The sequence below is a fragment of the Panthera tigris genome, chromosome D4 (genome assembly GCF_018350195.1).
Source record: "Panthera tigris isolate Pti1 chromosome D4, P.tigris_Pti1_mat1.1, whole genome shotgun sequence".
NCBI classification, from domain to species: domain Eukaryota; kingdom Metazoa; phylum Chordata; class Mammalia; order Carnivora; family Felidae; genus Panthera; species Panthera tigris.
In genome coordinates this window covers 12,883,962-12,911,671 of record NC_056672.1, presented here as the reverse complement: position 1 = coordinate 12,911,671, position 27,710 = coordinate 12,883,962, and the positions used below count along the sequence as shown (strand labels likewise).

At 46.9% G+C, this 27,710-nt stretch overlaps 1 long non-coding RNA gene across 2 annotated transcripts; it reads right to left on the bottom strand.

Moving 5' to 3' along the window:
- Positions 1-8: 8 nt before the first annotated feature.
- Positions 9-27,710, bottom strand: LOC122232945. Of its 2 annotated transcripts, XR_006210332.1 has the most exons (4): positions 27,615-27,710; positions 20,831-20,942; positions 643-732; positions 9-172 (listed from the first exon to the last, which is right to left on the bottom strand). It is a non-coding gene; the product is annotated as an uncharacterized LOC122232945 (long non-coding RNA). The 2 variants fall into 2 exon arrangements; XR_006210333.1 differs by lacking the exons at positions 9-172; positions 643-732 and adding an exon at positions 12,740-12,781.

Genomic DNA, 27,710 nt, shown 5'->3' with positions numbered 1-27,710 from the left:
CAAGATGGCATCTTCTCAGCTTCATGTACACAATTACCAAATTGCTTCCTCTGTTATTCAACATCTAAGTGCTTGAAATTCACTCCTCTGAAGCAGCCCTCCCTGTCTGTCATCAAGAGCCATCCAAAAAAGACCAACCATCCGTGTCGTCTCTCAGTTCTCTGTTTATGCACTTTGAGAAAAGAGAAGAAAGCCAATGTTTATCCATTGCTGGCTCTGAGCCAGCCAATTTGATATGTTTTTTCATTGAACAGCTACAACAGCCCTAGAAGGTGAGCTTTATTATTTTTTACAAAGAGATTCTATGTCTTACTCAAGAGATTTTTACAAAGAGATTCTATGTCTTACTCAAGAATACGTTTTTTACATTTTTACAAAGAGATTTTTTTTTTACAAAGAGATTCTATGTCTTACTCAAGAATACACAAATATGGGGCACCTACGTGGCTCAACCAGTTGAGCGTCTGACTTCAGCTCAGGTCATGATCTCACTGGCTCGAGTTGGGCTCTGTGCTGACAGCTCAGAGCCTGGAGCCTGCTTTGGATTCTGTGTCTGCCCCTCCCTCGCTCATGCTCTGACTCTCTCTCAAGAATAAATAAAACATTTTTAAAAAATTAATAAAAAAAAGAATACACAAATACCAGGTGACAGAGTTGGGAAATCCCAGGTCCATGTGGCCAGAAAGTCTAGTAACTCTTGATTCTTCTTCCACGGGTTCTCTCTTCTGTTCTCTGAGGACACATGTCAACAGGATAGGCACCAAACACTGTTTTAGACCTCTAGATTTTGAGCTGAAAGAGAACCTTACTAAGTCATCAATCTTCATAAATTTTTTAATGTTTATTTATTTTTGAGAGAGACAGACAGACAGAGCATGAGCAGGAGAGGGGCAGACAGAGAGGGAGACACAGAATGTAAAGTAGGCTCCAGGCTCTTAACCGTCAGCACAGAATCTGATGCAGGGCTCAAACCCACGGACCTCTAGATCATGACCTGAGCTGAAGTCAGACACTTAACCCACTGAGCCACCAGGCGTCCCTAAGTCATCTATTTTCAATGGCCCCTAGCCTCTCTCCTCTGCCATGGTGACTTATGCTTCCTGGGCAAAGCCATTCTGCGCTAGCTGGGGTCCCATTCAAGAAAACACATCAGAACTCAAATAAGTAGAGCAGCATTATGATAGGAGACAATGCTAAATATGCCTTAATTTTTTATAAAATCAATATTTACAAACTCTGATATTTTGGCTGTTATCTTTCATTACTGCCATATGTTTTATTATCTGTCATTTTGTCTCAATACTGGGTTGAAAATCTTGATTTAGTCCAACCAACAGCCAAGGAGAATAAAGCCCTGTGAAGTGATCTGCCCAGGTCACACCATTTCTAACTGGTTTGGCCAAAACAAGTCTTCTGAACCAGGTCTTGCTTCCTACCACTACACCATAATTGCTGACTACCAGTCCCTGGGCATGGACAGTCTTGTTCCTAGCGCTTCCAGACTCCCCTCTCCATGCCCTCTTCTCTCCCTGAAGACCCTCCTGCTACCTTCTCAGGTCTAAGTCTGTCCTCCTTGGGTAGAGTCCAACTTTCTCCTCCCCTGACTTCCGTGCCCTGTTGCCTTTCTTTCTTTTCTTATTTTATTTTATTTATTTATTTTTTATTTTGAGAAAGAGAATGTGAGCAGGGGAGGGGCAGAGAGAGAGTGGGAAAGAGAGAATCCCAAGCAGGCTCCACACTGTCAGCACAGAGCCTGATGCGGGGCTCGACCCCAGGAACTGTGAGATGACGACCTGAGCTGAAATCAAGAGTCAGGTGCTCAACCGACAAAGTCACCCAGGCGCCCCCGCCCCACTGCCTTTCTTAACTAGCTATCTCAGAGAAAAAGCAACTCGGCCCACACTCAGATGAAGATGGCTAGGCACCCCGCTAGAACCCACAGAACAGTGGTTCTCAAATATTTTGATCTCAGAAGGCTTTGCACTCCTCAAATTATTGACAATTCCAAAAAGCTCCAAAATAAACACATAGACAAAATTAGCGAGTAAGACAACATTGTTTTGTGTTTGCAAACCTCTTTAGTGTCGGGCTTATTAGAAGACAGCTGGGTTCTCATATCTGCTTCTGCATTTAATCTGTTGTGATATCACATGTCGTGAAGCGTCTGGAAAACTCCACCATACGTCCAGGAGGCAACGAGAGTTAAAAAGGCAAATACTCTCTTAGTATTACTATGAAAATAGTTCTGACTTCACAGACCGACCTCAGGACCCGCAGGTGTCCCAGGAACATACACTGAAAACTACACGGAGCAATAAACTTGGCGCTTGAGAGGAGCCCCATTCCTGTGACCACTTACTAGCTATGTGACCTTGGGGATGAATTCATGCATAAGAAAGGGCCTGACACAGACAGCAAATGGACTTTAAAAAGCTTTTTTTTTTTTTAAGCTTCTCCCAAAGATATTGATATGAAAAGAGATCATGCCTAGGGATGGTGTCTGAATACAAAGGAACGACCCTCTAATGGTGGACTATCAGACAGGTAAGGAAGCAGAGATGGAGTGAATTTTGGAAAGTGGTGGTGGTGGTGGGTATCGCTTAGGTCACCTGTTCCCGACATCCCCTGGTCCTGGGCTCATGCATGTGCCCACTTTATGGAAAAATTTGAGCTATGGCCACATTGTTCTATTTCGTCCAGCAGAAGCTATTGTATCTGAGTCTCAATCCACACTGACTCATCTGAAACCACCTCTGCCCACCGCCCCGAACAGGAAGTCTTGTGGGAGGCTGCCCCCTGGAGATGAGTCCTTTGACTGAATGACTTTTTGATTTGAACCTGGGCCTTTCTTTCTCCCCGTCTGGGGAGCCCTTGCCCTCCCACCCCCACCCCAACCCACAGGCATGCATGGAGTCTGGGACCCATCTCAATCTATTTTCTCACGAGATAATGAGCAGGAATTCTTAATTAGACTTAGTTCTTTGGGAATTGTTGCTGTGGGTGTTATAAATAATAGAGAACGGTCTGCATTCAGAACTGTAAGATTTATTTTTGGCTGCCTGGTGCACTCTGCCATCTTTCACAGCCACGTAGGACCAAGAACGAGCACTAAGGTCATAGTCCTGCCAGTGAGGAACCAGGCTTTCCAGGACTTGCACTTTAATTGAATCACATTGCCCCACCCCCAAATAAAAGGAAGCTCTGAGGAAGGCCGGCGTGGCCCTAGCAGGCCTGATTTTCAAGTGCTCTTAGTTTCGATTTGAATATAGTTGGAAACACGTGACTAAAATGTTTTCAGGGAGGGAAATGCGGCAAGGGGAGGAAAACAGATGCCATTATCTGTATTACCCTGCCCTCCGGCAGGCATTACCAATCTGATAATGGAGCCTGCAGGGACGGTCAAGGGGCCTGTCAGGTGGGGACTCTGTGGCAGAGCACATGCTCCACCTATAGGGGGCAGCACCTCCAGCTGACTGCTGCCTTCCGCACTACACGGTGAGCCCAGCCATGCCAAAGCTTCTGATTTTTCCAGGGAATCCAGAATCAGGATTTTTTTTTTTTTAATGTGAAATCTCCCAATATTTAAATGTTTACACATCTTTATTTAAAAAAAATTTTTTTTTTAATTTATTTATTTTGAGGGAGAGCAAGCTGGGGAGGGGCAGATAGAGAGGGGGACAGAGGATCCAAAGTAGGTTCCCTGTTGACAGCCGAGAGCCTGACTCCGGGCTCAAACTCACGAATGTGACCATGACCTGAGCCAAAGCCGGTCGCTTAACTGACTGAGCCACCCAGGCGCCCCTTAAATGTTTCCACATTTTTAAACAATTGAATTTTTTTCCAACAAAAAATTCAACAGGACAGTTTTTCCAAAACAATTTCAACAAAAATGTCTGTGGGCTGCCAGTTTGGGTCCTGTAAGCCACGGTCTCATTGCTTATAGTGCAAGGCTGTTTCTGCCAACCCCGGACACTGTGGGTCCTGCTTCACATTGCCCAGGGCTCAGTTTTTCTCTGTTTTTGTCTTCTCTGATGATGCAAATGTGCACTTCACACTGCCACAGACCACGCAGCCCTATAACTAATATTTCGCAATCTCAGGAGCTGATTTCCTGTGCTCTTTTACAGATCTGACGTGTCTACACAATAATATTCCTCCTTCTGGAAGGTTTCAGGGATCACCGAGTAAGTATAATCTTGGGGTTGTCTCTTACTGCAGTACCGTTGCTTCCTCTACCCTGGTCCCCTAAGGTGGGGACCCAACATGGACAATGCCTTTTCCTCGGGATGTCTTGGCAAGGAGAAGTCCAAGTAGAAATATCAATCGGTCAATCAAACCTAAATCCTAGAGGAAAACCGGAAGGCAAGGCAGAGCAAAGGGTAGGGAAACAGAGGAAAATACAGAAACACTTCTATTTACACAGTACAATTCTCTCTTCCTAGGGAGCTCCTTAGAAAGGAGCATTCTGTTCATGTTTTAACTACTGTCTTATTTACGTAGCCATAAACAGCACCCAACGCCGTTTGGTAGATTTTCATTTTACATAAACAATGTTACTATATTCATTCTATGGTTTGTTTTTTACTCGATATTATTATTTTGAAATCGATGCTATATATGGATCGAATTAATTCCTTTTAACAGCTGTGTAGAACACTATCACTTCAACATATAACGATTTAATTTAGCCATGCTCCTTTCGATGGACATTTTGGGTTTATTTTTTATTCTCACTATTATAACTGATATTGTATGCCTTCAACAGTAAGATTTCCTCTAGAAAAAGAGTTGCTGGGTTGTAGAAGACACTCTTATCTTTTCTAGATTTTGCCAAACTGCCTTTCAAAGTGGTTGCAGCAATTGATATTTCCACTAACAGTGCATGAGAAGTTCTTCTAAAATGGTCTTATTTGAGGGCAGCTGGGTGGCTTAGTTTGTTAAGCGTCAAACTCTTGCTTTCAGCTCAGGTCATGATTTTGCATTTCTTGAGCTCGAGACCCACATCAGGCTCTGTGCTCACAGTGCGGAGCCTGCTTGGGATTCCCTCTCTCTATTTCTCTCTCTCTCTCTCTCTCTCTCTCTCTCTCTCTGTCCTTCCCCTGCTCTAGCTCTCAAAATAAATAAATAAACTTAAAAAACTATAAAAAAAATAAATAAATAAATAAAACGGTCTTCTGTTGCCCTGGGCTGTCCTGAACACTGTTAAGGTCTGGATACCCCATGAACACAGTTAAAAATATGACTTTATAGGAATGCAGAAAATCTCCAAATGCTACTCAGAGAACCACCTCATTATCTTGAAAACCAGGCAACAAAAGAAACCAGCATCTCTTCTGCTTTCCAAAGGAACTGTATGTCAAGGCAAGCAAATAGTTGACATGGAAAGTTTCTCTTCATAGCTGTCTTCCAGCCAATAAAGGATGATGGAATCAGAAGACCACCATTTTTCAACAGCAGTGAATTAACGTATCCGGGCAATGAATAGCAGTGGCTGCAAGCAGTCCTCAGGGAGAGATACCCAGACAGAACATACAATACCAATTCTGAGCTCTTAACAAAAAAGAAGAATCTGACCAAACCCCTACTTCTAAATACCAATTTGCACGTGCCACCAAAAAAAAAAAAAAAAAAAGAAAGAAAAAAGAAAAGAAAAGAAAGAAAGAGAGAGAGAGAGAGAAATACATTAAATGGCAGCAGGCAAAGGTGTAAGACAGAGTCAGCAGTATTGCAAGTTAGCAGGTTGCTCTTGGACCAATACCACTATCAACGTACTAATGCTCTTAATGAGTCTTCATGATCGTGGAATAATTCGCTCACTTCCAGGGAACCTGAGCCACCAGACTGCTCGGATTATTCCACCTCTCTTGACTTCCACAGTGATAACCTTCAAATAAACCCCATTCACTGAAGTTCCTGATCGCATCCGTTCCTTCATAAAAAGGCATCCTATGCATTCAAAAGGAAGTACAAGCTCCCTTCCCCTGTGCTTGTACACAAGTTCACACCACAGTACCATGGACATGCCCACGGAATTTGGAGAACGCTGTGGTCCTGTGTTGAATGGAGGACAAAGAGAAGATTCCTTCAAGATAAAAGATGCTGTGGAATGGCCATTTTCCCCGTTCCCATAGGTTGGGCAGCAATCAGACCACCAGGAAATATAAATTAGGATTCACAGAGCTTTGTTCTTTATACAAAAATAAAAGCTAGAGAACATCTCCAGAGACTGTTACCATGCAGAGGGCTGTGACTTTTCTACAGGGAGGGGACTTCTGATATGTTGTAAACATAGCATGAAAGAGATGAAATGATTTCTTGACAGAAGACTAAAAAAAGCAGAACAGCTCCCCTGCTTCTCATGGTGTCTCAATCTTTCCATATTTAGCGAGCAAGAGTCAAAAATACCAAAACTCCTGGGAAATTCTCAGTAAAAGAATTTATTTTGGCTCAGCATAATTTGATTCCTTTTGTGGCTTTATCATGCCAGGCTCAGGATCCCTTAGACTTGAGAGAGGGAGAGAGATCGCAAGTAGGGTGGTCCATGACTGTCGATCGATGGTCCAAAGATTCCTTGATCGTTGGGCCATTTTTCTAGCACGTGCGTATGAAATTAAGGAAATGCAATCAGAAAGAATAGGAGCATGGCCTCAAATTACACAGAACCCTTAGAGGAAGAATGCCAGACGGCCATGCCACCATCTTAACTCACCCATGATGACAGAGATCTCACGTCATCTGTGACCAGATAGCAAGGGAAGCAAATTTACTGATAAACAATACCCTGCAAGGAGCGTGACGTTGATTTTAATTCCCCTGAATTTATACTGCAAGTCAGACACAAGGCAACAACACTTCAGAGAAAGTAATGATTGTTTTAAACCAAAAGCCCTGAGATCATGGTGTCCATCAAGATAGGGAAGCGGGCTCTGCATGAGCCTTTCTCGAAAACTGAAGGAAGACCCTTTCCCCTCTTCCCTGAAGCAGCTACCTGTACCTACTGTCCTGTGGTGCTGGCCCATGTTAAAATTGGGGACCTAGAGCATGATTTGAAATGACCGTGAGTGCAGGATCCCAAACATCAGCTAAGGAGGGAATAGAGCTGAAGCCACCAAACCTTTTTAAAGGTAGAGTATTTGCTCCAGGTGTTCTGTGTATGCTATTTTTAGCCCTTTAGTAATAGCTGATTTAGAAGTTAGCACCATCCAAGGGCGCCTGGGTGACTCAGTCGGTGAAGCGTCCCACCCCCTGGTTTCAGCTCAGGTCACGATCTCACAAGTCTTGGGTTCGAGCCCGCATCGGGCTCTGTGCTGATAGTGCGGAGCCTGCTTGGGATTTTTCTCTCTCTACCTCTCTCCCTCTCTCCCTGCCCCTCCCCAACTCATGCTCTGTCTCTATCTTTCTCTCTCTCTCTCTCTCTCTCAAAATAAATAAACTTAAAAAAAAAAAAAAAAAGTTCACACCATCCAAACTGGAATAACCCTTGGAAATAAAGTTCACTCCCAAATGCCATATCTGCTTGCTGTAGACTGAAGTGTGTCCCCTCACAAAATTCACATGCTAACGCCCTAACCCCTTTTGTGACTGTATTTGGACATAGGGCCTTGAGGAGGTAATTAAGGCTAAATTAGCTCATAAAGATAGGACCCTAATCCAGGAGGACTGTGGCATTACAAAAGAGGAAAAGAGGCCTCTTGCTTTCTCATTCTCGCGTCCTCACTTTCTCATGCTCTTGGGGCACACACGGAGGAAAGGCCACGTGAGGACACAGCAAGGTGACCCATCTGCAAGCCAGGAAGAGGGTCCTCACCAGAAACCTAACCAGTCAGCAACTTGAACTTGGACATTTGGCCTCCAGAATGGTGAGAATTAAGTTTCTGTTGTTCAAACCGCCGAGTGTGTGGTGTTTTATTATGCAGCCGGAGCTGACTCGTGTACTGCGACGTTTAAAATTGCCGTGCATGGGGCGCCTGGGTGGCTCAGTCGGTTAAGCATCCGACTTTGGCTCAGGTCATGATCTCACGGTCCATGAGTTCAAGCCCCGCATCGGGCTCTGTGCTGACAGCCTGGAGCCTGCTTCAGATTCTGTCTTCAGTCTCCCTCTTTCTCTGCCCCTCCTCGGTTCCTGCTCTGTCTCTGTCTCAAAAATAAATGAACATTAAAAAACTATATAAAATAAAATTGCCGTGCAGACACTACGGACTAAATCCATCATGTGTTGTAACCTCAGGTTTCTAATCTTGTATGCAGTCATACAATGTGAGGATTCCTGAGTTTAACAGAATTCTTAAAAATGTCCAGTCTTGGGCAATCTTGGGTTGTGTCACTGGCGATGCATGTCTGGGGCATTGTGTGGATGACTCTGGCAAAGGTTGAGCTCACTGGGAAGAGAGCGTAGATCAGTCGGGGCTCTACTGCCCCTCTTGGACCTTGGAGCTTGTGGGGCAGGGTGGGAGGAGGGGGGCAAGGGAGGGGATGTGTCAGTTACAGGTATGGCTGATGTGCACCCCCCCACCCCCGCTCAGGTTCAACATCCCGTGTGGGGGCTGAAGACCCAGCTCTACCTCTAAATTCTCCCACTAGCTAGTCTGCGTCAGAAACATTAGAAAGCAAAAAAATTAGTCCTCTAAAATTATTTGAGCCTGGGTTTACCGTGCAGCAGTCTAATGAGAATAGTCATTAGTGATACCTGCTCCAGCTCTGAGAGGCCATTCGATGAGCTCAAATGAGATAATGATTATGCAAAGGCTTTGTAAACCCAAACATCAGTTGGATGGCACATCACCCAGATGAAACCTGTATAGATGACTGCGTATCTTTCACCCTAATGTAACCACTCCTGGCTGCAATCCACACATGGCCATTTCACCGTGATTAGGAAATGAAATCAGATGGAACGGTTTTTGAAGCACTGTGGGGCTTTTTTAAGGGATGAATATGTTGCAGAGTTGCCATTTATTAATTGTATGTGTTTATATATTTCCTCTTATCCACCAAGGGCTGGAGGCTACATACAAACTGTATAAAAGTATATGCAATAAATAATAATAGAACCAAGAGGAAAGAGCACTGTCAGACAAGATAGAAATTTTAAATCTGAGCTTCCTGGCAACCCAGGAAAACATGAAACAATGCAATTACATAATTTTCATTTTCAGAAAGAAACGTTACTTAAAAATTGTAACCAAGGGGAGCCTGGGTGGCTCCGTCGGTTAAATGTCTGACGCTTGATTTTGACTCAGGTCATGGTCTCACAATTTGTGAGATTGAGCCCCGCATCAGGCTCTGCACTGATGGCATGGAGTCTGCTTAGAAGTCTCTGATTCTCTCTCTCCCTCTCTCTCTGTCTCTCCCCCGCTTGTGCCCTGGCTCTCTCTCTCTCTTTCTCTCTCAAAATAAATAAATAAACTTCAAAAAAGAATTGCAATTAAAAGAAACTACATCGCGCTAATGTTTTTCCATTGAGCCTTCCATTTTCCTATGTAAATGTGGATCCAGTGGACAATGTCTCTGGAGAGAACTAAGATGGTCAGTGTCCCCAAGAGTGAGGATAAACTTTGTGGCAGGACATGAATTTCAGAAGCTTAGAGCAGAGCCCATGAGGCAACATGGAACCCTATTAAGAACACAGAACTGAGAATCTAAAATCCATTCGAGTCTCAGTCTCCCCATGTGTTAGTCATGTGGCCATGGGCAAGTATTTTAATTCTGAGTCCTGGTAAGAAGGAATAATTAGACTGACCTCGGACGATTGTGAAGAGGAAAACAATCTATTGGGCAGACACTTCATCTGTAAAGTACTAATGATGTGTTTGTTATTAACCCTCATGTTTTACAGGTCACGAATGTGTCTAACATAGCAATGCCCAATGTGTACAGATACATGCTAATCTTACGTGTTCCCTCTTGGAGCTCTAATGTGTCCACTGGCCTATGGCAGGCCCGGGAAGTCCTACAAAAAAAAAGGTTCTTTTTAGCTCATTTTCACTCAGCATTTCCAGACTTATTTGACTATTTATGACCTCACTTCCCTTTTGCGTGACCCCAATCTACGATGCATCTTTTGGAAACATTAAACCAACCCAGTGTTCTCAGGGTGCCTGGGTGGCTCAGTCGGTTAGGCGTCCGACTTCGGCTCAGGTCATGATCTCACAGTTTGTGGGTTCGAGCTCCGTGTCGGGGTCTGTGCTGACAGCTCAGAGCCTGGAGCCTGCTTCATGTTCTGTGTCTCCCTCTCTCTCTGCCCCTCCCTCACTCTCACTTTGTCTCACTCTGTCTCGCAAAAATAAATAAATGTAATAGAAAAACTAAAAAAAAGAAAAACAAAAAACCAACTAACCCAGTGTTCTCAATGGCGGGGGGGGGGGGGCGTGATTTTGCCCCAAGACCTATGGCAACGTCTGAACATACTATTGATTATCTCGATGACTGGTGGCGGGGCAGGGATCAAGGTGGTCCTGTCATCTAGGGGTAGAGATGCTGCTAGGCATCTTATAATACACAGGACTTCGAAGACTTACCCGACCCAAATGCCAGTAATGCTGAGGTTAAGAAACTAAGCCCTAACTAATCCTTCTTTGAAATTATTTCTATTTTTATTAATTATTTATATTCTCACAGGGTTAACAGGCCCAGAGATAAACTCTCTTCTGTGATTCCACAGTTTCTTCCCTCCAGTTCCGTGTACCTGGCCTGGCTTAAACTGTGTGGTGCTCCAGGACTTAACACACAATCCAGGGGGCTCAGCCCTCACCCTCGACGACTCTGGTGAAATCTCCCGTGAGCCATGTGCCTTCCAGGCCTCAGTCATAATCACACAGCTACAATGCATGTCAGCGCTGTCCCTGCCAACTTCCTCTTCTCAGGACCACCCATCCTGAATCTTCTTGCAGACAGTAGGTCCTTCTTGGAGTGCAGTGACCATATCCCCACCCAATACCCTAAATATGGGGGAGCCTGGCAGGGAACTGGATGCTTCCGAAGAGAGACGACCAGTACACTTCCCAGGCCAGTCAAGAGCCAGAAAATGTCACCTCCGAATTATCTGGGGAACACCTCTGTGTGTGTAGTGCATGCAAATGTCAGCTAAAACGTGCCCACGATGTAACTTTCTCCCCTTTTCTGTGATTCAATTTAAGTTTCCTTTTCGGCTCCCCTTCTGCTCAATGGCAGACATTTTATCTCCATAAACTCCATAAACTATAGATTATCATTTCCTCAGGTCTCCCAAGATGTCAGGGGAAGGGGTCCCCGGGCCAGCACCCACCCCACCCCGCCCCCGTCATCATCTACCGTGCTGGTGTCAGAGGGGCCCCCACCCTCACTGCCTTCTGCCATGCTGTTCTGGTTCTTTCTTGTGTCCACTGTCTCTCTGTGCCACATCCTTGCCTCTCTGATGCCTGTGCCTCTGACACCACCGTGGGCTTCAAGAACCCCAGAGGGTTTGTCTGAGGATCTCCATATTCCACACCATGCTGGGCCCCCTCTTGGGCTCGCCCCAGGAAAGAGAGGTACAGGTCCCCTCTTGCCTCAGTTTCCCAAATCTACCTGGACAGCCATCATTCCTCACCCAGACTTGACCCAGGAACTTGGAGGGCACAGGAACCCTTCTCAAAGACTCATTCGTCCCCAGAATTTCTCCTCCCCTGCCCCCAGCCTCCACTCTAGGACCTCTTTTTCCTGTTTGCCTGCTCTCATTTCTTTTTCTACTCATCCTATATTCCCTATGCCCTGAGCTCCCCTTTGGAGCCATCCTTTTGAAACTCCAAAACTTAAGCTTTTGAACGTCAAATGCTTTTCTTTTTCTTTTCTCCCCCCCCCCACCCCCTCGAATTACTATCTCTGCCAGGAGTTTCAAAAGTCTGTTTAGACTCTTAGCTTTCCCTCTGCATTTTTGCTGAGTCATTCACTCACTAAGAGAATAAAAGCAGAAGGTCTTAGCCTGAATTCAGGGAAGGGCTAGGGGGACAGGAGAATGAGGAAAAAATCTTTGGTGAAATCTCAAAATGTACTTACCCCACAACAGTGAGGCCCCTCCCCCCATGCCACTTGTGGGTCCACTTTCGTGGTTTCTTATATCCAGTCCTGACAAGGTTTAAATTTTCATTCAGCAGCAGAACTGTGCGTAGGGTTACAAATAGGTTTCATCTCCTTTGCCAAGTTCAATTGATTGGTAACGGTGGCCCGAATCATGTTCAGAGATGTTCTAAAGCCTCATCTGGGCTTGCTAGGCAAAAGTAGGTTAGTTTCATCTGCCTTGGGTGAGGGAGGAAAAATGGGAGAGCAGGAATGCCAAGAACTAGCCATCACTTCTTGTCATCTGCAAACTTGGAGATTCCTCTGGAACCTTCCTCTTCCAGATTGGATAAGCAAATGGTATCAGAAGGCCTGACGGAAAGCCTAGGATAAGAAGGAACCCCAAGTATAAAGGATGTTTGGCGAAGAGGCAGGATCATCCCAGGACCAACATTCCAAGTGGCATCGCCAGGGCCTGGGACTCAGAGACAGGCAGGTTATAGGACCCCAGCACAGTGGTCCTCACTGCTCCCCCAGCTCCCAGGCCTGCCCTCGGGGAGAGTGGTGGACCTTCTGGATCTGCGCCCTCTGGAGTAAGCACACAAAGTCTTATGGAGCAAATTGGTTATTTATTCCGTGGTCAGTGGGAGCCACTGATGGTGTTTGAGCGGAGAGTGACAACATAGGAGAGGGCCTTTAACAAGACGAATCCAGCAGCCACAGACGGAGGCGTCTTTCCAGAGTTGCTGCGGCAGTCCGTGTGAGAAGCCTGCACGAGTGGGCATGAATGCAGGCGTGATACTGAGACAACAGAAGAGAGCCTAAGGCCACCCTCCCCTGACTGCTCGCCACGCCACAGGCCTCACAGAAGCCCGACTAGGACAAACTTTCTTGATAACTCTCCGTGCCTATAGCCTCTGCCTTCGCTTTGAAGGAAGCAAGGATTTGCAAAAGTCAGGGTGCCTCAAAACAGAGTACCGCCAGTGGGGCCTGGGCTAGGGAGGGCCTGGCTGGGGACCCTAAAAGGAAGAGAGGAATAACCAGCGGGCCTCGAGCAGCGGGCACTGGGCATATGCCCACTTCCCGGCGCCCGCAAGGCAGAGGGAACCTTGTGGTATCTGGGTGGCTCGAGGCCATCCTGACAAAGGTCAGGCTGCACTGAGGATGCAGCCTGGCTCCATCCCTCTGGGCTTTCCTCCAGGTCTCGGAATCATTCCTCCAAGGCATAAGTCAGCTTCCCCCACTGAAATGAGCTAAACCAGAAACACAAAAACAAAGCTGGGCACAGCACAGAGAGGAGGTTTGCCAAGGAGGCACACACTCCAGGCTGGGGCTGCTCTTGACTGTTCAGGCAGGTGACTTGAGGATAATGGAATGATGGTACACCCTGGGGGGAGGGGACGGGAGGGGGAGGAGTGGGGAAAAGCATAAAAACAGTAGGAGCCACTGAGCAGGGCTTCCTCGCTCTGGCAAGATCAGAAAGATCCCGCTTCTTCCCGCCAAGGTTTGGGGGTCCTAAATCGATTCCCCTCCCCTCTCCCCCTCCTCCCCAACATTGACTTGCCCTTTCTCTCTGTTTCTGCCTCATCGCCCCTCCCCAATTTGCCTTTCTTGCTGCCTCTCTGCTCTCTCTTTTTCTCATCCCTCCACCTAAACCTGGCCACAACGGCATGTACTTCTGGCTCAACCCGCAAGTACCCCAAGCAGAACATGTATGGCCATCGCCTCCCGATGCCCAGTCCCAGCGTGACCCGGGCAGGTGTCCCTGGAAGATGGCAAAGCTATCCAGAGCCACCTTCCTCACGCATTCCTAACCTCCCACTAGCCAGCCTGGAAAAGGATTGGGTCCCGTGGCCTTGGCCAACCCCCTTCTGTCTGGCTCTGCTAGTTTTCCTTATTGAAGACACATGGGGTGAGGGGATGGGTGCTGCCTGCAATCAGGTGGTCATTCAACTCACCCCGCCCCCAGCACAGAAGGAGACGTAAACGCATAGGAGGTCACTAGCCACACAAAGCAGCAGCACACTCGCCCAGCAGGTGCTGAGCTGCTGAGCAGGTGACAGGAGTTCGGAGAGAAGAGACTGGAGGCCCAGGAGGACCACAAGGAGGCGGTGGCAAAGAGCCTCCCATCCAGGAAGAGAGACAGCACATTCCAGGTGGGACCGGCAGAGTAAAGGGCCCCACCCCAAACCGAGCATGGCCATCTCAGAGGGTGGAGGGTGGGGGGTGGGGGGGGGTTGGGCAGTGAGTTGAGCAGGCCAGCCTGAAAGGAACAGAGAGTTTGTGCGGGGCGCAGTGAGCAAAAAAGCTACGTTGGAGCTAGTTCGGAGCGGGTTTTGAACGCAAAGTGGAGAGTTTGGAATTTATCCATTCGTGAGCCAGAGACGTGGCAAGTTGCTGGGTGGGGAAGGAACATTATCAAAACGGTGTCTCAGAAGACGTCAAATAGGACCTTTCTTGTGGCAGGTTGGCAGTGGGGCCCGCGGCTGAAAACAACACCAGCTAAATAACACGCATGGTAAAGAATACGGGGGGAAAACGGGACCAGATGCCACACTCCCCCAGGGCTTATTAGCTGCGGTTCCACTGCAATCAGCCCACTTCAAGCCATGTAAGCATTTCTGCCAGGGAGGCGGTGGGAATCAGGAGAGCTGGCCAGGGAAGACAGTGGCTTTTTCTCTGTGCATCAGGGATGCGCCTTCTTCTCCAGCCCACCCCAACCTCGGGGTGGGGGTGGGGGGATTCCCATAGTGATGCACCCACAGAGGCTGAGGAAAGGTGGGCGATCCATTCCCTGCTTAGACAGCAGGGTGCTTCTCCCTCTCTGAGCCAGGAAGAAGGAAATTGGCCTGACAGCAGGTGGAGAGAGAAGGCATCTGTGGAGCACCTGTTTGGCCAGCGTTTTGTACGACAGTAAGTGAGCCTCCCGTGGGCCACAAGGACACCTCAGACAGTAGATGTGCTCAAAGACCTATATCATATGGTTCCATTTATAGGTAATATCCAGAAGAGGCAGTTTGATAGACTAGTGGTTGCCAGGACCTGAAGAGGGGGGTAGAAATGGGGAGTAACTGCTTACTGGGTCTGGGGTTTCTTTTGGGGGTGATAGGAAATGTTCTGGAACTAGGCAGTGGTGACGGTTGCATGACACTGTGAATGTAATAAGTACCACTAAATTGTACACTTTAAAAGGATTGAATTGGTAAATTTCGTGTTAAGTGCATCTGACCACAATAATCTTCTTTTAAAAAAAAAAATAGCATCTGAGCTTCAAACATCTTGTCAGTTATCATCACACCCAGGGACTCCCTGTGAGGAGTAGGACCCAGAAGCAATGTGCCACGGAGTAGACTTTCAGTGATAAGAGACAGTGGTGGGGAGTGGGGGAGGAGGGGTGGCACAGGGCAGGGGCAGTGGGAGCATCAGTGATTTTCAGGCTGGAGTCTGCTCTCCCCGTCCAAAGAGTAAGGCCATGTGGAATCTTCTGAAGAACTCACACACATGTGCCCTGTCCTGTTCCCAAATATTTCAGGCCATTCCCTCTGGGCACATGGAAAGATTGTACTTCCTGGCCCCTTTCCAACTGAGTGGACCCAGGTGAATAGTTCTGGCCAATGAAATGCATGCAAGGGTAAGTCTTTCCTGGCGACGACATTTCAGTCCTGATGCGAGATCTGTGAGCGCTCGTCCTCCCGGTAGAGTAGCAATGATGGAGACCGGGGCTGTCCCATCAGCCTGAGTCCCTGACTGACCCGGTGAGCAGAGCTTCTGCTGACCTGCAGTGGATATGTAGCCTAAAGAGAAGTAAGGCTTTGCTGATCCGAGTTATTCAAATCCAGAGGTGGTTTGTTACCGCAGCATAACCTTGTCCATCCTGGCGGAATTGGCATTGGGACTCCTGCCCCTTCACCAGGCCCTCAGTGTCAGCCAGAGACATTTGTGGACAAGAAATACAATACTGTCTCAGTAGCTGGATGGGAAAAGAGACATTTGTCCCTTTCCCTCTTCCCCCAACACACACAAGTTGCCTGATAGAAGGACAAGATGTGAAAGACTAGACCATGCCTTCCTCCTCACATCCCTATCCTTGAGGGGAGAAGAAGAAATGAGAACTCAATCAGGAGATGAAATTTCGAGCCAGGCTGGACTAAGCTGTGATAAACTGGAATGATCAGAACACAGGGCGAGTGCCCTATGGGACAAGAAAGGGAGAGTCTACAGAACTTGACTGAAGACAGTGATTGGGCTCCCAGGACCCGCCAGTCAGGGTCCCAGCAGGAAGCAGAAGGCACCCTCAAATGGAGGTCATCTAGAACAGTTTAATGGGACAGGACTATGTACAAAGTGGTGCACAGGTTAAGGCTAGCAGCCTAGGGAGATGTTATCCTCCCTAAGCCCTAAAGGGAGGATGTATCTGGAACTTAGTGAGGGGTCATATGACAGCAGCTGTGATTTATGTGAGAGATACACAGCCACTTGCAACCCTCTACCCATTTGGGAGGCAGTCCGGGAGATAAATACCCCAACCTCGTCTTCCTCCTGCCCTCTGGTCTCCTGCCAGCGCTTTCTAACTGGCTGAACCCAACAGGACACTAGCGGTCAAGGGAGCCCTTTGACACATCCGTGACAGATTGTCTCCAGGCTCAAAGCAGGAGGGAGCAGGGTGGGGGATTAATCGAAAGGGGAAAACAGAGGCTATCAAGAAGTTCCATATCCTGAGTGAAAGTGCTCGCTAAATTTGTTCTAGGTGTTTGGGAGAGATTTTTTTTTTTTTAATATAGCTGTATGTTGGGATGCCTGGGTGGCTCAGTCGGTTAAGCATCCAACTCTTGATTTTGACTCGGGTCATGATCTCACTGTTAATGAGTTCAAGTCCCACATCAGGCTCTGCACTGACAGCATGGAGCCTGCTTGGGATTCTCCCCCTCTCCCTCTCTCTTTCCCTGTCTCTCTGCCCCTCCCTTGCTTGTACACATGTGCTTGCTCTCTCTCTCTCTCAAAATAAATAGACATATATATATGTACATATATATATGTGTACATATATATGTGTGTGTGTGTGTGTAGTTGTATGTTACTAATGTAACACAATGTTACATTAGTTTCGGGTGTAAGCCAGTGCTGTATATCCAGGTGTCATGCTATGCTCATCACAAGTGTAGCTACGGTCTGTCACCACATAACGGGATCACAATACCATTGTCTGTACTTCCTAAGCTGTACCTTTCACCCCCATGAGTTATTTGCATCATAACTGGAGGCCCGTATCTAGGGAGATTATTTTTTATCACCGATGTTCCAGATGGGGCAGGATGGAATGGACATAAGAGGACCACTTAAGAAACAACTATGATGGTTCTTGTCAGACAGCGAATGGAAAGGTAGAAGGAAAGGAGGGTGGAATAGCATCCAGGAGACCAAAGAAGAGGATCAAGAAGAAGAATTAACCCAAGTACAGGTGGCTGAAGAGAAGGGCTGGGAGTTTTCTTGGTGTCCCTGGTGACCATCCAGGGAGATACCCCAGAAGAGTGGCAAGGATGAAGTCTGAATTGGTTAGCATCCCGCAGGAAATGGATGGACACTCAAAGGGTTGAATTGTAAAGAACTTATTTTTTTTTAATGTTTGTTTTTGAAGGAAAGAGAGCGAGTGCAAGCAGAGGAGAGGCAGAGAACGTTGAGGGGGGGGTGGGGGTAGGGAGCGGGGAGGAGCCCAGGAGGAGCCCAACATGGGGCTTAAACTCATGAACCATGAGATCATGACCGGAGCCAAAGTCGGACTGACTGAGCCACCCAAGCACCCCTGCACTGTAAAGAATTTAATGAAGGGTGGGAATGCAAGCTGGTGCAGCCACTCTGGAAAACAGTTTGGAGGTTCCTCAAAAAACTAAAAATAGAACTACCCTACGACCCAGCAATTGCACTACTAGGCATTTACCCACGGGATACAGGTGTGCTGTTTCGAAGGGACACATGCACCCCCATGTTTATAGCAGCACTATCAACAATAGCCAAAGTACGGAAAGAGCCCAAATGTCCATCGATGGATGAATGGATAAAGAAAATGTGGTATATACATATACAATGGAGTATTACTCAGCAATCAAAAAGAATGAAATCTTGCCATTTGCAACTACGTGGATGGAACTGGAGGGTATTATGCTAAATGAAATTAGTCAGAGAAAGACAAAAATCATATGACTTCACTCATAAGAGGACTTTAAGAGACAAAACAGATGAACATAAGGGAAGGGAAACAAAAATAAAATAAAAACAGGGAGGGAGACAAAACAGAAAAGACTCGTAAATATGGAGAACAAACTGAGGGTTACCGGAGGGGTTGTGGGAGGGCAGATGGGCTAATTGGGTAAGGGGCACTAAGGAATCTACTCCTGAAATCATTGTTGCACTATATGCTAATTTGGATGTAAATTTTTAAAAATAAAAAATAAAATTAAAAAAATAAAGATACAGTTTTCAAAAAAAAGAATTTAATGAAGGGACTCTGTAAGGTGTAGGCAGGATGAAAGGAGCCAGAAACGCCTGGAGTTAATAAGGCACCTGGAGACTCACGATTGCTGGAAGCTGTTTGCATCCCTGTGCCTCAAGGGACAGGAGAGCCTGATGCTTCAATGGAGAGGCGGGGCCAGCCAACACCTCATGACACGTCCCTCACACCTTCTAGTCTCCTGCCGTGCCTCCCACTGGGTGAACCAACTATAAACCTGGGGGTAAAGAGCTCAGCAGGGGCAGGAAAGGGCAGAGAATGCATGTATGGGGAGAGGAGAACAAACAGAAAAGCCGCCATCTTGGAGGAAGGAGGAAGTAAAACAGGGAGGCAGTGAGGAAACTGTAGCGAAGGTGGCAGACTTTTCTCTAGGTCCCAGGAGAGGGATGAGGGAAGAACAGTGGTGTCAATCAAGGGAACATTCTAGACAAAAGAGACCTGGGCATGCTTTACGCTGAGACTCAGTTCACCTACACCACACCACTGGTGTCATGGCGATGGGTTAATCCTGGCTCACAACACGCTGAAAAGGCTCTGCCATTTCAGGTGCCCCAGAAGATACCAAGGATGCAGTGAATGGGGCAACACATTCACAACTCAACAACACTGCGAGTTCCTGTTGGCTCCAACTATCCATCTGTCACACAAGAGAAGGATAATCTTTTAAGAGGAGGAAGACTTTCAGTCACAGTAACACAAAGGCTACTGTATTGCATCCCTGGCTCCCTGGAGGCTGGCTGGATCCAATTCAAATAATTTCTTTCCGGAGTTGCTGTTGCCAGGAGGATTTAGAACAGCAAACAGTGGTGGTCAATCTAGGTGAAGCTGCCTGTGTCTTTCAACCTTCCTTCCTGGGCATTTCGGGGAAATCAGCATCTGACTTTCCAGCAACAGTCCGCTGTGGGCCACCAATGTGTTGTGTTCATTTTAAAGGGTTAGCCACTGTCTGCAACATCACTCATCAGCGTCGCTAAAAAGGAAGGCTTCTCTTCCTTGCAGTTGGAACGGTGTGCAATGAGCCTCTGAAAAGGCCGGCAGAATCTGGATCACCAGTGGGCAGTTAACTAAAAGAGACAGCACAGGCTGCTGCATTCAGCCTGAGTGAAAATGCTCAGAAGAGAGGAAAAAGATAAATGATCTTAGAGGCTTAAATGAACTTTGCCAGGAAAAGGAGGAGTTGGGCTTCCAGAGTTCATCCTGCTCAGTGGTTCATCATCAAAGTCAGGGCCACAAAGTAAAGCCGTGCAGGTTGTGCACTGCACAGAACCCTCCACCCCTGCCTGCTCCCCTTCCTGCCAAGGGGGCAACAACAGCTGAAATCCAGTATGCTTTCCACTTGCCAAGCCATGTTCCCTGGGAACTGCACCACCCAGAGGAGGCAGGACGGGTCTATTTTTGATTCTCACAAAAAAGCCATGTATGCTTATGGCCACCTTGGCCAAATTCATTCTAGCTGCTACTGATGCATTTACAACTCAGATCTTGCCTGAAATAGCACTGAATTATAATCAGAGCATGAGTGGGAGAAATTCAGAAAAGACGGTAATAGTAATGACAAACAACAACAGTCCCTCATTTGGGTTTAGCCTTTAACACTTTAAAAAGTGCTTTGCCACACAGGATCGCATTCAATCTTCAGAACGACACTGGAGTCAAGCCACAGGAAGGTGTTCTTCCCCACTGAACATCTGTGGACTGAGATGAGTCTCAGAGATCCAGGACTGAAATCTCACTCCTTTGATTTCACATTCTCTGCTCTTTGCACAATATAACCCCCCCCCCCAAAAAACCTACACATTTGGAAAAGCTTCTAGTTATTGAGTTGGACAGCCAGCACCAATTTGCCAGTCTCCTGGGTGACAGAACAGTAATTTTCCTCTGAGGATCTGCTGCCATTCTCAGTAGACATTCTTCTTTCTAGGGAGAGACATGCAGCTCAGGCCCCACCCTTTGGGCCGTGGCACAGTGATTGGTGCAGGAATGGCCATGTGATCCACCAGAGCCAATGAGAAGCAAGAAAGACCTTTGCCTTGCCTGACACAGGAAGGACACCCACCTGCTTTCCATTGGTCTTGAGCAGGAAAGAAGGTGTGTCTAGAGTTTCTAGCTGTCAACTCAGCCCAGGTGGAATATAAAAATAAATAAAAACAAAGTGGGTGATAGGACAGCCAAGAGATGACCAGAGGCAGGGTCCTAGTGATACCACTTGAGCCTATAGATTGAGTCACACACACCGAAGTACTTTTTATTTACTTGAGAATATACATTTCTTTTATTATTTAGGCAGCTTGAATTGCATCATCTATTTCTTACCATTAAAATATCTTGGCTGGTTTAGGTAGTTTCTTCCTCTTCAGTCTCAACAGCCATGTGCAGATACAGGCAACGTCATTCACAGCAGTGGGGACCAGCCAAGGTTCACCTGCTAAAGACAGAGCCACAGAAATTCTCTCAGTTCCATTCTGTGGCTACTCACCAGCTCTACACAGCAGCCTGGAAAAGCTAAAAGTGTTCCCGTTGCCCAGATACCCACTGGAGCAGCCTAGCCTACTGGGAATTGTGAGGCAATTGCCTGGTATAATGAGAAGTACACTTCACTTAGTAGAGGTTCAGCTGTGCTCTGTGCTTGGACACCTGCATAGGATAGATCCCTAATGGTGAAAAAATGGCTCCCATTGGTAATGGAGGCTACAGGCAGGAAAGGGAGTCTTCTCCCTCCAGCATGGGACATAAGTCCTCTCCTTCAATCTGCCTGGGCCACCTTTGGTCATGTACCCACCACTGGATCAAAGCAGTTACCAGGAGAATGCCATGCATTGATTGGCTTAGACTGACCAGGATCTACCCTAGAGCTGGAAATGGTGTTGCACTGGGTATCCTTGAGTCACTCTGGGAGGGATAGATCCCCAAACTGGAATTCTGTTGAAAAGTAAGAAGTACAGACTAGATGTTTGGGTTAGATCAAGAATGTCATTATAGCCACTACTTGACCTTGTGACCCTGGGCATATGCCTCCAACTCTTTGAGCCTCTGTGTGCTTGTCTGCAAACTGAAGGGAACAGAATCAGGACACTGATTACTCCTCGAATTTTTTGATGTTTGCTTTGTATTTGAAGAAGTCCAATGTGTCCCCACACTTGAGAGAGCATTGCAAGCTGTCTTATAAATGAGTATGGAAGGGAACTAAGGTGACTTTCAAAGAAAGTGTGGGATCCATGTGTCTACTTCCCAAATGCGCTTTTTGGCACTGAGTGTTCTCAAAATTGAGAGATTTGATATACAAATTTTAACGTATGTCTTTAAAAGAAAAAAAAAAGGATCGGCCCCAGCTGAGTCAATGTCTCACCTTGAAATGAGACTCCTGCCTCACTGCAGGCCTATCACTCCTCGTGGTCCTATGCCCTGTTCATCTCCTCCAGCATTTCCTGGCCTCACCCATCCCCACCCCACCCCGGGCAGGTGTGTGCAAATCCTGGTTTACTAAGTACTGTCCCCCCCCACACACACACACACACACGTGTCCTGTTACTGCCTAATCTCATTTAGGCTTTGGGATAGTCAGTCCCGTGGAGCCTGCAAGGTGGAGACTTACTCCTCCCGACTACAAAAAAAAAAAAAGGTTTTTCCAAACTTCTTTAGTACAAAGTCATATTCTGTGGCATATAACAATAAATTCTAAGCAACGATAACCTTTATAAACAAAGGCTGGGTTTTGCCTTTTCTTTTTTCTTCTGGGCCCGGTCAAATCATACAACTATAGCACTATTATAAATAGCTGGCATGATTTTTCAATCCTGATGCCAGGTGTACCCCCGACCACATAACTCAGACCCTGGGGGGTGGGGCAGTGGGTAGCACAGCACACATCAACAGTTGTTAAAATCCTCAGGTTTCTTCTCTTTTTTAAGATTTTATTTTTAAATAATCTCTACAACCAAGGTGGGGTTTGAACTTAGAACCCTGAGATCAAGAGTTGCATGCTCTACTGATCGAGCTAGCCGGGTGCCCCTAAAATCCCCAGCTTTCTAACATGCCCTCAAAGCTGAGAACCACTGCCCAGGAGACACTGCCTTAGCGTCTGCCATTGGTCTTAGCAATGGCCACCCAACTTCAGTGAAGGAAGAAAGGTAAGTTATGTACTTCCCAACTCTTGGCTACAAGGAAAAATAAACTTGTTACCAGATCTTTACAGTCTACTGGTTCCTGGGATATTTGGAGGAGGGGAGTGTTGTTGTCTCTCAGAAAGGGTTCTGAGCTTTCTTAATAGGAACTAGCTCCATTGAAAGTCTGGCTCCCAACAGGTTCTAATTAAATCATGCTCTGTAGGATTGCCCATGACCCACCATCTCCCACGCAGACCAGAGGCCAGTCTTACTTCTGGATGAACTTCTAACAGGAGCTATTTACTGGGCTCCCTAGTAGAAGGTCACTGTAATTATTTTATTGTGACTTTACAAAGGATTTAACTAAAAGGGGCCAGAGAGGGTACCTGGAATGTTCCAAATATTCAAATATTCCAAATATTTGCCAGGCAGAAGCACGGAAGCAAGAGGGACACCTTCAGCTGGAGAAGCTCCAACTCGGGCCCGAGCCAAGGGTGTGTCCGCATGTGGCCTTGGCCGGAGACTAGACACAGGCACAGGAAGTCCACTCGGGCAGCCTCAGGACTTTGAAGGTAAGGCAGCGATTTAGTTCAAGGCATAACCTATTCTGTTAAAAGCATTTTCAAATGTTCCACCGCCTCTGACTTTGGGGAGTGACAGTCTTCCAAGAATCCAGAGCGAAACGTTAGAGGAAAGGAAACTACTTCTGATAACGAGCTCAGGAATATTTGGTCATTGCTTGACCCAGGGTTGGAGATGAGCACTGTATTGGGAACCAAGAATTTGTTCTCTTTGCGTTCAGACTTTGTCTCTAACTAACGTCGAGGGTGTAAAGCATTATCAATCACCAAAGGTAATTATTAGGCGGGTACTGGCTTAGGGCTGTGGAACACGACTGAAAGGGTTTGACTCTAATTTCTAGCCGGCACTTATTAAATACATGCCAATTGATTGATAAGAACTTACCAGAGAATGGACAAAGCACACACTCAGTAGCCACCACTCACCCACAGGCATTACTGTGGTGACTACTCTCTTTCTTGCCCTGTTCTCACTACATCACCACCACTTACAGTTTGATAAGCCCACTGTAGACTTATAAACTCATTCCTCTAACGCTTGCTCAACATGAGGACCCCATCTCATTTTGAGATATGCCTATCTTATCAAATGATAGAGGATCGTGTAGACCATTTGCAGAGACACAGAACCAACTGTATGCACCTGTGGGCCGACGTGAGGCAGCACAGAAGCTCCAGGAACACACTGAGCAGTTAAAGCATAGCAGTGCCAGGCAAGGTGCCACGGGAAGGATTTCATTCAGGGGAAAAGGCAGTGCTCCTCCGTGACCAGAGCCATGAGAAATCAATTGACTCGCTTTAATCGGACCAACCTGAGCTGGATTGGGAACCTAGCTAGGCTACTTAGGGCCGGTGAGCAGTTCCAGGCCGGATGCCAGGGGGCTGTGCCTTGAGCTGTTATCCGCTTACAGGTAACCACGGAGCACGGATCGCAACGGATGCACCACAATGGTGAGGGCTCGTTTAGTTGCACGTTACGGAATCTTAACAGAAACCGGCCTGAGCAGGAAAGAATGCAATGGCTTTCTGGTACGGTAGAGGCTGGATCCAGGTGCTTAAACGTCTCCAGAATCCCCCAACTCTGATGTCCCCCATGTTGGCTTCCCCTTCAGACAGACCCCCTCAAAGTGGTGCAGTAATAATTGCCAGTGGCTCCGGGCTCGTGTTCTGCCAGCTGAACACCCCCCCCTAGTTCTAGCGGGCACCTGGGACTAATTTCCCACCGGCCTAGCCCATCGCACCCCATCTCTGTGACCAGGGGAGTGCAGTTCTCAGTGGCCAGCCCTCTGTCACATGCCCGCTCCTCTTTTAAGGTGTGGAGTCTGGCCCTGCTCCTGCAACACAGGCTTAGATTTCAGGGGCTGCCCAGAAGAAAATTGGGGTACTTTCCCAGAAGTAAGGAAAAAAAGCAGCAGCTCTGTGCTGCACCGTGCCGGCCCCTGTCTGCGAATCCTCGCGTCTTGAGAGCTCCTCTTACCTTCCTTGTCCTAGAATTTCCCGTGTCTGAATAATAGGCAATTCGATCAATAACTTTAAAATTAATGAATAAGTGTATCTGGCTGAAGGCATAAACATGAACCATTTAAATATTCTACAGTATTTGGGGGCGCCTGGGTGGCTCCGTCGGTTAAGTGCCCGTTTTCGGCTCTGGTCATGATCTCACGTCCAGCTCTGGGCTGACAGACAGCTCAGAGCCTGGAGCCTGCTTCCGATTCTGTGTGTGTGTGTGTGTGTGTGTGTGTGTGTGTGTGTCCCACCCCCACTCATGCTCTGTCTCTCAAAAATAAACATTAAGCAAATTTTAAAAAATACATAAATATTCTACAGTATTTGGTAATATCCCTCCATGGATGATACAAGAGCAGAGATGCAAAGGTAACAGAAGAATCAGGGGAAGGCATTAAAGAAGAGGCAAGGCCCGAACGGAGTCTTAAAGGATGGGTGGGTATAGACAGGGAGAGAGGAAGCAGGGCATTCCAGGCAAGGGCCCAACATGAGCGCAGGCACTGAGATCAGACAAGCCGCGTGCATTCAGGGACAGGGAAAGCCTGCCAGGCTTCATGTGCAGACATCGTGAGCGAGTGGGCGAGGATTGGGGATGGTCGGGCAGGGCCAGTTACAAGTCTGGAATGGCTGTCTGAGGAGGAGACACTGAGTTGGCATTGAAGGGAGAGAAGGAGGCTTTCAGTTCCGGACAGGGCCATGTCAGCAAGAAGCACGAGGTAGGAAAGTGATGAGGACAGAGCTGTTTTGGAGAGATAAGCCTGGTGGAGACGTGGAGGTGGCTGATCGTCAGGGCAAAGACAGAGGCAGGGAGGTCAAGGTGATGAGAACCCGGCCTCTCCCCCTCCAGATCGCCTTTTCCAGCCCAGCCTCAAAAGGGCCTTCCTCGACCTACCCCACCCTTTCTCTTTCTCTCCCGCTCCTTCTCTTTCCGCCTGGGCTTCCAGAACACATTTCAGATCCTCAATTATATTCAAGAAACTTGTAAATGCACAGAGTCTCCGTAAGAGAAGGAATAAAGACTGCTCTGAGTCAAGACCAAGTCTTGCTGAGGGACACTTGCTAGGGGACTAATGGGGATGAGGCACAGTAAAGCCAAGAAGCTGCAGCTCACCATCACTGTCCTGCAAGCCGACTGAGCTTGGATCTGCGTGTCACTGTTCGCGGGCAGTACGATCATGGGCAAATTCTCTCTTAGCCTTATGTTTCCCCTCTGTAACATGGAGGTAATAATTACATTTCCCTCAGAGGCTTATTATGAGAATTGTTAATAATGTACAGAAAGTGCCTGATTCAATGCCTGTCATTATTATTTGCATCCGGAAACAATCCGAGCAACTGCGGGTCAAACCTGCCTAGACTTCCTCCCAAAGCTAAAAATTCCTCCAGGAAAAGGGGCGGGGGGCCTTTGGAGATGGAGTGATGCTCTTCTCCGTGGGTCTCCAGCTTGAGCCTCAAGCTCTGATCTCTCCTGAAAGATGTCAACCACTAGAGGGAGAGTAGACTTCCAGAAACCACAGCCCTAAATCCCACTGTCTTTTGTGATGTCAACTCACTGGGACCCAGCAGGCATGGTTTTGTTTTGTTTTGTTTTGTTTTGTTTTCCTTACAGGAATAGAATAAAATAGAAAATAGCATTAATTGTGGAAGCTACAGGTAGATATTGTTTCATAAAGCCTTTTGTCTTTATGCATATATATCTATGCATATATAACTTGAATTTCTCACTGTGGGTCACGGTCAACCAGCAAAGAGTTTGCGAAATACTGCCTTTGCAAAGAAGTATCCTTATGCAGGAAAAAGCTACCTATTTTCTTTAATTCTCAGACAGACACCAAACAGATTCTGTATTAAAGAAGATGAGTCCCGGCCCTGGGTGGCTCAGTCAATTAAGCGTTTGACTTCAGCTCAGGTCATGATTATGGCTCGTGAGTTGGAGCCCCACATTGGACTCTGTGCTGACAGCTCAGAGTCTGAAACCTGCTTCAGATTCTGTGTCTCCTTCTCTCTCTCTCTGCCCCTCCCCGCTCACGCTCTGTCTCTCTCTCAAGAATAAACATTTAAAGAATTTTAAAAAACAGATGAGTCATTATTCTTTTTTTTTTTTTTTTTTTTTTTGAGTAAACTCTATGCCCAATGTGAGGCTCGAACTCATGAGCCCAAGGTGAAGAGTCACGTGCTCCACTGAGCCAGCCAGGCGCCCCAGTCATTGTTCTCTATTAAAGAAAAATCAGATACAGGAGTGGAGGACTAGATGGTGCCCCATATTGTTAGGAATTTGAATTATTTCTAGAATGCTCTTCCTCTGGTGTTCACTAATATAAGCACCTCTCAAGGTCTAACTCGGCCCCTTTTTCTCACAGGCCTATGAATGATCTGCGTAGCTCTTTCCAGGTGATAACATCCACTCTCAGGGCATTTATTGGTTCCTCTGTGTGGCTGATTCTGAATTACTTTTTTAGCTCTTACCTCCATATCTGTATTTCCAAATGATGGCTGGAATTCTCTCCATTCTCTTTCCCTTAAAATTCAGTCTGTTTGAAACTCAGTGCACAATCTTCCCTTTATAAAGAGAAAAGTTAAAATCTCTTCCTGTGTTCCTTCTCTTGGCCTGTCTTCATCTGTGCAGGCCGCTATAATAAAATATCACAGACTGGGGGCGCCTGGGTGGCACAGTCGGTTAAGCATCCGATTTCGGCTCAGGTCATGATCTCACGGTTTGTGGGTTTGAGCCCCACGTCGGACTTTGCACTGATTGTTCAGAGCCTGCTTCAGATTTGGTGTCTCCCTCTCTCTCTGCCCCTCCCCTGCTCACTCTCACTCTGTCTCTCAAAAAACTAAGTATTAAAAAAATTTTTTTTAAATAGCACAGACTGGGTAGCTAATAAACCATAGAAATATATTTCTCACAGTTCTGGGAGCTGGAAGTCCAAGATCATCGTGCCAGCATGGTCGGATGAGGGACCTCTTCCAGGTCTGAGACTTCTTGCTGTGTCCTTACAGGTG